General features: G+C 41.8%; 1 long non-coding RNA gene across 2 annotated transcripts; it reads right to left on the bottom strand.

Moving 5' to 3' along the window:
- Positions 1–512: 512 nt before the first annotated feature.
- LOC114052403 lies at positions 513–10769 on the bottom strand. Of its 2 annotated transcripts, XR_003570241.1 has the most exons (4): positions 10614–10769; positions 8225–8336; positions 4317–4397; positions 513–1083 (listed from the first exon to the last, which is right to left on the bottom strand). It is a non-coding gene; the product is annotated as an uncharacterized LOC114052403 (long non-coding RNA). The 2 variants fall into 2 exon arrangements; XR_003570240.1 differs by lacking the exon at positions 8225–8336.
- Between the last annotated feature and the right edge of the window lie 283 nt (positions 10770–11052).

The raw sequence follows: 11052 nt of genomic DNA on the forward strand, positions 1-11052 counted from the left end.
AACCAAATCATCCCTGGAGACCTGCTTCCTTCAATGTATCTTTTAAAAAAAATACATGGGGAGGGAGAGCTGGTGATTTTGACCTTAGGTGCTTTGTCATCTTTCAGCTTTAATTGTGGTCATTTTTAGTTCTCTATGAGGTGGATATAGTGGCTTCACAAAGCCCTCCCATGGGCCTCCAGGAAAGATTGTGTCTCTACTGGACGGGCTTTAGAACATGCAAGGAATATCCCCCAAAGGGAAAGAGAAGAAATGTGCCACTGGTCTCAGTAATGAGGGTCCTGGCCTCCCTGACATTAGTCAGCTTCCTTGGGATCCCTCGCTCATCATCTCAGGAAAGGGTAGGAGAATGGACCCAACAGCCTCCCCACCCCCAAGTCTAACCCTGAGTCCCTGTGTCTCCTGCTGTGTTCCTTATCCCCCTCCCCCAACGTTTGCATCTGTAATCATTCTATAGCTGAGCTCCTCCTGGCCTGCTGAGAATGGACCCCCATTAAATCCACACGCTTAACTAAATGCACTGTCTGTAATGAAGCAAATCATGGAATGACCACTTACAATACCAAATAGAACAATAATAACTGCTCAAAATGACCCAGACTCCTTGTCCTCGCTCTTCCACACATCACAAATAACCATTCAGGGCTAACACTGACATAAACAATTAGCAAGAGATGTCCCAGGATGAAGAGATCAGGTTTGAAGGTAAGGCTTCCAAAGCATTCATGGGATCTACAGTGTTTAGAGAGAAAAGGAACCCTTCAAGATCGGCTTGTGCAACTTCTTCATTTGCCACGTGGGGAAGTGGAAATCCTCTAGAAGGGAAGTGACTTGCCCAGGGTCACACAATCTGGTGTGACTAGGAGAGTCAGGATTCAAACCCAGACCCTCTGGGTCTCTGCTCTCCACAGAAGACAGCTCATAAATTTTGCCAAGCTGTTCTCCTCCATTACTTCTAGAACATCGTGGAGCTTCTTCCTCCTTTGTTCTTCTTGATTCTCCTCAAACCCTTAACTGCTCTTCAAGAACAGAGGTCCTGAAGGCCCAGAGACTAGATTCCAGCATGAGTTCCTAATCTTGCTTCTGTTAAATTGGAAAAATAAATAAAGAAATGTTAGAGTATTTTGGAGATACCCTATTTCCCAGAGCTAAGGCCCAGCAAGCAGGCTGTGCCCTGAGCTTGGCATAACAATAATCCTTTGCACTCTGGATAATATCACTCTCTGGCAAAATGTATTGCTTGGACCAGCACTGAGGGATTTAGCTCCCCCTATTTCCCAGGACCATCCATCACATGTTCACAATCCCTTGTCCTAGTTACTGCCAGGTACTGCACTCCTGTTCCCGTCACAGAGCTCTGGTTCTGCACCCCAAAGAGTAATCATGACCCCCAAGACTTAAGAGAATGACTGTTCTCCTGGGATCTAAGAACACCTGGATTGTGCCAAGAAATGCCAACCATGAGAACTGTCTCAAGACCTACGAATGATTGAGTAGTGGTCCAGCTCTTTTCATGTATATAAGTGGCCCCAGCATCAGCAGCATTAAGTCCTCCTTCATTGGGGCAGGGGATTCTGTTTGCAAACAGCATTTTCATCACTCTGAAATTAATTAAACTTCTGTTTGTGTCCTGAAACACTTGTCTCCATCCTGTTCTGTTTGGGCTACAGGCACCCACAGATTAGAAGCTGGTTCCAGTTCAGTGGACAGAAAGGACCCCTGAGCTTTTTGAGACCCAGCCCTGCTCGAATGGCTCCTGACTGGTTTTTGTTGTTGTTGTTGTTGTTGTTTACTGAATATGAATTGTTTCCTGCCCTGTACAACAAACCTGTCCTACTTTGTGGGAGGTGATAAGGGAAATACAAATCAATCAGTCCACAAGTGCTTATAAAGCCCTTCCTGTGTGTGAAGGACACACTGTGCTAGGCACTGAGACAAAAGCTAAAACAATTCCTACCAATAAGGAGCTCTTATCCTTCCGGGAAACCAATATGTATGTATCTAAGTTACTGTATACATTTGTGTTTGTATTCGTCTTGTATTTGTCATTTGGAAGAGAAAGAAGGAACAGCTAGGCTCAGGTAGGAAAAAGTTCTCTCGAGCTGAGCCTAGAAGCGAGCTGGGGATTCTAAGAGGCAAATGTGAGGAAAGAGGACACTCTGGGGATGGGGAACAGCTAATGGCAAAGACAAAGGCACAGACTCTGGATTTGGAGTACCATGTGCAAGGAATGGCAAGAAGGCCAGTGGAGCTGATTCAACGAGTGGATAAAGGGGGTTAAAGTAGAACTGGAAAGGTAGGAAGAGGGCCGGATGGTGAAGGATTTTAAATGCCAAGCAGAGGAATTTGATCCTGGAAACCATAGTAGCTCCTGGAGTTTACTGAGGGGGTGGGAGGTGACAGGGTCAGACCTGAGCTTTAGGAAAATCACTTTGACTGGGAGTGGAAGGTGGATTGGGGGATGTTTCAATAGGCTAGAATAGATACGGGCCAGGACAATAGAGAATGTTTCACTAAGCCAGGGCTGTATGGAACATAACCGTCAGTAGGTAAATAACCTTTGGTTCCTGTTTTGGAGAAATTTAATAGTCTTTATTCATTCACATGAGAAATGCCCAAAAGAAGCAAAAAGTGCTATGAAATCCGATGGAGAAGTCCCCCTCTAGCTGAGAAAACACGAGCCAATATGAATAATTCTGTTTCTACTGACCGACTTCCTAGGAATTCTGATGGCGGAATCTGAAAAGCAACATCCCTGGCTTTGGTTCTGTGTCCTGTTCCCAAAGGCAGAGGATTCATTACTCCAAAAGGCAGCTCTCTCACATCATCCTCCAGAGCAGCCTGTGTCCTAAGCCCACCACCAGTGAATCTGCCTCTTCACATCTCTGGATTCTCTAGGGGACACTGAATCTCCTATTTGCTTTCTTTACTGCCAGCTCAATCAGGTCCAAAACGAACCCATTGCAGATCTGCGAAGGAAAGAGGGCTTCTTACACTTTTTCTCTGTTCCAAGAGTGTAATTCATCCCATCATTTTTCTCCAGCCTTACATGAGCTGCACTCAAGACCAACTCGTGTGTGTGTATGGATGTTGGGGAGGAGTGCAAGAATCACAGAGTCAAGAGCTTGGAGGGACCCTTGAAATCATCATCTCATCTGACCCCCTCATTTTATGGATGAGGTCCAGAGAGGTTAAGTAATTTGCCCAAGGTTGCAAAGCTAGGATGTGAACCCTGATCCTCTGAGTTCAAATTGAGGACACCTTCCATTTCACTCACTAGCTTGCCTCTAGTGAATTTGAGAAAAGCCCAAATTCTGTCTTTTAGGGCAGATGGCATAATGATATCCTTCAGTAGAGGAAACAATGATGGGAAAACCTGAGATTTCCTGTGCATCATTTGGGATCTTTGCAGATATATAATAACAACTACTCATTTATGTAATGCTTCAAGTTTTCCAATGTTCTCAGCAGGGCTCATGCCTTCCTCATTTGAGCATGTATTTCTGGTAACTAAAAATGCTATTACCTGGATTCCTGGCATCTTAATTCTCCCTCAGTGTTTATTGCTTCCCAAGCTGGTGAAGCCATCCTGTTGATTTGTTCATACATCAGTCTGTTTGGGAATCCACAATCACAAGGAAGAAAGATCAGAAAAGATTTTCTTTTTTCTTTTTTTATTTAAGTTAATTTTACCAAAGTCTCCAGTTGGTACTTCAAAGGGCCATACTGTGGGAATAAAATTGTTAGGAGGACCACAGATGTATGTGTATGTAATTTGCATGCAATGTACATATGAATGATGGCATATGTTGTAGAAATAGTGCTGGGTTTAGAGTTAAAAGACCTGGATTTGAATCCTTAATCTCTCATGTCCTAGCTGTGTGACTATGGGCAAATCACTTACCCACTCTGAACCACAGTTCCCTCATCTATTTAAAGGGCACAGTGATCTAGTTCACTAGGTTGTTGGGAGAAATCCCATTGGAAAAGTTAAAAGCACTGCATAAATGTGAGTTGTTATTATTATACAACTGTGAAGAACTTAGATGTTGCTCAGGTAACCTCAGATTTGCCCATCATTCTTTCCTTTGCTGAAGGAATTATTTCTTGAGCTTTTTCCCTTCTCTGTCCCTTCCTCTTCATTGACTATCACTGACCCGGAGAGAGTGAGGAGAGACATGCACAGCCAAAAGAATTGCAGGTATATTTGTGTGTGTGTGTGTGTGTGAGTGTGTGTGAGATGGATGGGTAAGCCCACCAGAAAGCTTAACCAGGTTGCCAGTACCGCTGGAACCACAGTTTGAAGCATTGCTGACCTGTTCTGCTTGAAGGTGCTTCCCTGTATTTCCAAGGCTTCTACTGAACAGGAATCAAACTTGAACATCTTGGCTTGGCTCCTGGGCATGTTTCAAGGATAAAAATATCACACGCTTTCAGTCTTGCCAACAACTGATTTTTATAAAAACCAAACTCCCAAATCCCCATACACAGCAAGAAGAAACCAAAACAAACAGAAGAAGCTGGTGCTTCAGAGGAGCATCTCAGCTCAGTTTGGCTGCTGAGAATCCTCAGGGGGTCACTTTAGGAAAGAGGAAGATGGCAGATACCCACTTCCTCAGAGAACCTTCTTTGGCGGTCAGGATCATTGATGACACCTTTGTATTGATGTTATAGATCAGTATTGGTGGCAGCTCCTTCATACTGATATTGTGAATTTTATTGACACTGTAAGTTAAGGCAGGTAGTAGCCCCTTTGTGGTGCGTTAAGTTGGATGGTAGCTAGAGGCAGCTAGGTGGATAGAGCTCTGGGCCTAGAGTCAGAAAGACCTAAGTTCAAATCCAGTCCCGGGGACTTACTGGGTATGTGATCTTGGGCAGGTCATTTAGTCTGTTTGCCTCAGTTTCTTCAACTGTAAAATGGGTATAATAACAGTACCTACCACCCAGGGTTGTTGTGAGGATCAAATTCAATAATGTTTATAAAGTGCTAACGGTGCCTGGCACACATAGGAAGCACTATGTAAATGCTATTGTTATTATTATTATTATTATTATTATTAGTTTTATTGACATTATAGGTTAGGGTCCATGGTGTCACCTTTGCATTGGCATTGTAGGTGATCAGTGGTGTTAGCTGTAGTGGTATCTCCTTTGTTGTGACACTGTGGATTGGGGCAGAGGAAATGCAACTCCAGTTTGGTGAGGTCACCTTTGTATCACACTGTAGGTTAACACTGGGGGTGACCCTTTTATGATTGTGATATGGATTTGAGTTGGTGGTGACATTTTTGTATTGATATTGCAGGGTAGGATTACTGGGCTATCTTTGTATTAACATTGTAGGTCAGACAATTAATAAATACGTATAATATTACACATTTATTATACTATATGCTATATATTATGCTATATTATATTATACATATACAAATAATAGCCATTCCCCAACAGATAAATGGTCAAAGGATATGAACAAACAGTTCTCAAAAGAAGAACTGCAAAATATTCACAACCACATGAAAGAATTTTCCAAATAACCAACAATAAGTGAAATGCAAATAAAAAACAACCTTGAGGTTTTATTTTACACCCTGCATAAGGGGCGGGGGAGAGACCAAAAATGTCAATAGTTAATGTTGGAGGGTTGTGGAAGGATAGATATACTAATACATTGTTGGTGGAGCTATGAAATGGTACAACCATTTTGGAAAGCAATTTAGAATTATGCAAATAGATTTTAAAAAATCCATAACCTTTGAATCAAAAGATTCTACTACCAGGCTTATACCCCAAGAAAGTCATTGATAAGAAGAAAGTCCCCATATACTTCAAAATATTTATAGCAGCACTTTTTGTGATAACTAAGAATTGGAAACAGAACAGATGCCCATCAAGTGGGACATGGCTGAACAAATTATGGTGCATAAATATGATATAATATTACTATACTGTAAGAAATGATGTGTGTGATGAATACAGAGAAGCATGGAAAGATCTACCTGAACTGATACACAGTGAAGGAAGCAGACCTAAGAAAATAATATATGCAATAACTGCAACAATGGAAATGGAAAGAATGACACACCAAAAAAAAAAAAAAGAAAATATTAAAAAAATCATAAAGATCTCATATTATAAAGAGCTCATCTCATTATAAAGATCAATCAGGACTAAAATAAAGAGATATGACAAGACACCTCTAACCTACCCCTTGGTGGAGATGAGAAGTCTACAGGCATTACACATTGCACATATTTTTGTGCTGTTTTTTTTTTTCTGGCTAAAAAATACTATTTGTCATATGGGATGGCTATCTGGGAGAGAGAGAGAGAGACTTGGGATAACTATAGTGATGTAAGAAATAGAAAATATCAATAAAAATAATTTTAAAAATTGTAAGTCAAGGTCCACAGTGTCACCTTTGAATCGATTTTGTAGGTCAGGGTGGATGGTGACCCCTTTGTGTTAATGCTCTAAATTATAGTTCGTGTTTCCTTTATGGTGACACTGAAGGTTAAGTGGCCCTCTGTTGTCATTCTGTAGGTGAAGGTTGGTGGTAGCATCTTTGTGATGAAAACAAACAATTCCACATCCTACCAAAAACAAGGGAGAGGGAAAGCTTCAGGACCCTTGAGGTTGGTACAAGGTGTCAGGTATTCAGTCCTCACTGTTGATGGAGACTGGCAAAGCACTTTAGCTTTCATGGTTATCACAGAAACTCAATTGGGATGGCCTGGGCGCTACTGGAATCACTTCCCCTCTTTGGGCCCAGCTTACTTTTCTATAAAATGAGGGCACTGGAAGGTCCTTTCTAGTGCAAATATTCCTCTAAACCCAGCATCCATTTCAGAAATACACAACTTAAGAGGGCTTTTAGAATACAGCAATATAAATAGTGAAAGAAGGTAACAACATGTCCTTATGGAAAGAACCAAAGAATTAAGGCTATTGAGATCAGGAGCTCTGAAGGCAACTTAACAACAGTCTTTCAGATGATGAAGGGTTAATAATATATAGTGGAGTAAACAGCTGCAGAAAGCACAAGATAAAAGGAAGCAGGCTGAAATACTAACAAAAGAGATCCACAGTCACAGAGCCTTGGAGTGGGAAGGGCCCTTACAGGCCATCTGGTCTGACTTAACACAGACCTCCCTTCAGCATTTGATCAACCAGTTTCTGTTTGAACACTTCCAGTGTTGAGAAGCTCATGAGGCAGTCCGTCCAATTTTTAAAAATGTTCTTTTTTTTAATTAAGAATTTAATCATTAATAAACACAACCATCCCAATATACAAATAACAAGGAGGACAGGATATGAAATAATTTGCTTCTGTTATATAGTATCTTTTAAAGTATCTATTAAGTTTGACAAGTTAGTAATAAATTGCTGTTTGTCACCTGAGTGTTTTTGTTTTCTTCTGTATATTTGATTAGTGTTTTATCTGTGCTCTTTTCTTTCATTTTTTTTTTTTTTGTATTTCTGTGACTTACACTAACTCTCCCTGGCCCCATAAAAGCCCTCCCTTGAAGTCAAACAAGACAAATCAACACATGAGCTATATCCGAAAATAAATATCTCATTCTGCATCTCTAGTCCATCTCTGTGTCTTCCCTGGCTGAGGCATGCTTTATCATTATTCTTCTTAATTAATAGTTAGCCTTTCAAAGTTGTTTTCCTTTACATCATTGTGCTCATTGTATGTATTGTTCTCCTGCTCCTACTCATTTCATTCTGCATCAGTTCATACAAGTCTTCCCAAGTTTCTCTGAATTTTTCATATTCATAATTTCTTCAAGCACATTAATATGCCACAATTTGTTCAGCCATTCCCCAAATGACGGGTACATATTTGTTTCTAGTTCTTTGCTACTAATAAAAGTGCTTCTAGAAATATTTTTGTTCACATGCAGACCATTCAGCTTTCACACAGCTCTAACCATTAGAAAACTCTTCCATATTCTGAAATGAAATCTGCCTCCCTGTAACTTCCATCCATTTCATCCCAGATCTCTCCCTTGACATCCCATACATATCCCATCAGCTACAGAGGCTAAGCCTAATCCCTTTTCCACATGGACAGCCCTTGAAGTATTTCATAGACTCAACATGTCCAAAAACTGAATTCATTAATCTTTCCGTCAAAACCCTCTCCTCTTCCCTTTCACAATTGAGGGCAACACCATTCTTCCAGTCACCCAGGCTCCAAACCTTGTCATCCACTTACACAAAGTCCTGTAGATTCTACCTGTGAAACATCTCTTGTATTCACATTCCTTTCTCTTCTTGGACACAGCTGCCACTCTGGTGTGGGCTCTCATCATCTCATGCTTGGATTACTGAAAATAGATTTCTGGTTGGTCTCCCTGCTTCAAGTCTTTCACATTGGTCTATTCTCCATTAGAAGCCAAAGAGATCTTCCTAAAGTGCAGGTCTGATCACCCCTCTGCCCCCTACTCAGTAAACTCCAGTGGTTCCCTATTACTTCCAGGGTTAAATATCAAACCCTCCTCTTGGCTTTTAAACCTAGCCCTTTCTTATCTCTCCACTCTTTTTATATGTTTATTCCTCTCCATATATGCTGTGATCCAGTGATTCTAGCCTCCTTGCTAGTCTTCACAGGACATGCCATCTTACCTGAATCTGCTTTTCTGGTGGTTTGTCCCAGGATCTATGTCCAGGCCTGGAATGCTCTCCCACTTCATCTCCCCACTTCTTGGCTACCCTGGCTTCTTTCAGCTTTCACCTCAAAATCTCATTTCTGCAAGAGGCCTTGACTAATTCTCCTCAATGCTAATGTCTTCATAAGGAATCATTTCCAATTCACCCTGACTATATCTTGGAGGGACAAAGCCACTTGCATGTTGACTCCTCCATTATGATGTAAGCTCCTGGATGGCAGGGATTGTTTTCATATTTCTTTGTATCCCTATTATTTAGTACAGTGCCTGGTACAAAGTGGCACTTAATAAAATGCTTATTGAATAACCTGGAAGAAATTATATGATTGAAACCCCTCAATTTACATATGAGGAAACTGAGGCCCAGAGAGTTTAAGAAACTTGAAGCCATTTCTGACAAACCTATCAAGCAGGGGTGTCCTGGAACCAGTTTGATTGTTAAATTTTCAGTGTGAGCATTGCAAATAGGACAAATCAGGGTTTGGTTTATTGTTTTGGTGACTGTCTAGGCTTAAAGAAATTAAGGAGAAAATACTAATAAGGCAAAATAAGCTTTTAAAAAGTGTGTCCAGCATATGTATATGTGTGTGTGTTTTTCCAGAGAGTTCCTAACTCTTATTTTTTTTTTCTTCAGGATAAACAAGCCTAGTTCCTTCAACTGCTGTGACAAGGTTTCTAGATCACTTACTATCCTGGCCACTTGAGTGAGGACTAAGAATAATTTTTCAGTTCTGACTACAATAGTAGCAAGCTGTCACATGCTTCAGTTTTCGCTCTTGAGTCACTAAGTCTTTTTTGAGCATCTGCTCTGTCCTGGGCTTATGCCTAAGTGAAGCAGGCCTCTGGGTTGGCCCCCACTAATGATACCTTTCCTTCATTCAAGAAGCATTTATTAAAATACCTGCCTTGTGCCAGGTACTGTGCTGGCTGCTGGCAATGGAGAGACAAACAAAAAAACAAACAAAAAAGAAACAGTAGCTGCCCTCAAGGATCTTACATTGTATCTCTCTTCACCTACAGGTTACCTCTGAGTCTATAGTGAAATATTATTGTCACCATATCCCTTTCATCTTTTTAAATAACTCAAGCCTCATCTTCTTCAGAAAGCTTTCTTTGAATGAGACAAACCAATCACTAACCTTCAAAATTAATTTTCATGGCACCCTTCCCGAAAGGCTACTCCTGGAAAGATCATATAGGTCTTGGTGTATTATTGTTTCATGGTTACCCTGGAATTCCAGGTATTAAGACCTGTGCAGGTAATATAAACATCTGTCTTTACCACTAACAATAATAAACTAATCATTAATATAGCATTTCAAGATTTTCAAAAATGCTTTTCTTAAAATAACGGCTAGTGATAGTACTATTACCCCTATTTTACAGATGAGGCTCGGAAAGGAGAGTGACACGCTTATGTCCAGACCACGATTAAATGTACGTCAAGGGACTTGACTACAAGTCGTCTCCCCTAGGCCAGGGCTGTTTCTACCACCTCAGTGAGTGCCTTAGGGACATTCGGAGGAGAATGAGGCAGAATGAGCGGTAGCAGGATGGCCTATGAAAGCAGCGGGTGGGAGGGGGGGGGGGGGAAGGGATGATCCAGTAACCCTTCCCCCCAATCAAAACCCCAGAGCCCTCTGTCCCTTCGTTGCTCCAGGAGTAGTCGGTCAAGGTAGAGTTCACTATCAGTTGGAGGTTCCACTAGTATCTGGTGGGCTGGGGATCTGGCTGTATGTTCAGCAGAAAGAAAACAGGAGCCCCACAGGCTGTGTTCCCGCTGAGGGGAATAGAGAACTTGTTTTGACTGGTAAACTTATCCAGAGGACAGGCAGAGGAGAAGGGAGCTCGGCAAAGCAGTAGCAGCAGCAAAAATAAAACAAAAAAACCAAAAACCCCAAACCAAACAGCCCCAATGACATTTCACACACTCACCTCCCAAGGTAGAAAAAGACTTCTTGAGTCTTGGAATCGAGGGAGAGAAGTAGAAAAAGAAATCCCTCTCTGTACAGGAGAGAGGAGGGGAAAGTAAAGAAAGAGGGGGAGAGAGAGAGTTCAAAATCACATCTGCCTGCAGCTAGGGAGGTTGGAGGAGGGGGAAACAAAGATTGCAAATTCCCACCCAGTTAGCAGCCGGTTGGAAGTACTGTACGCCTTTGCCTCTGGGTGATTAAAGTGCTCAGGTCTCTTTAAGATCAGGACTCAGCCAAGTAACCTGTAGCTAGGACTGGAGTTTCCAGAGGGAGGAGGACTATGTTTACACAAAAGCCTCGGAAGGCCGAGCCAGGAGGGAGGGAGGGAGGGTGGGATGGGGGTGGGGAGGTCGCCTGGGTCCTTCTGCACAGCCTCCTGGCTACCGAAGCGTTGGGTTTCC

Source organism: Vombatus ursinus, unplaced genomic scaffold (genome assembly GCF_900497805.2).
Source record: "Vombatus ursinus unplaced genomic scaffold, bare-nosed wombat genome assembly UNPS02014807.1, whole genome shotgun sequence".
Taxonomy (NCBI): Eukaryota; Metazoa; Chordata; class Mammalia; order Diprotodontia; family Vombatidae; genus Vombatus; species Vombatus ursinus.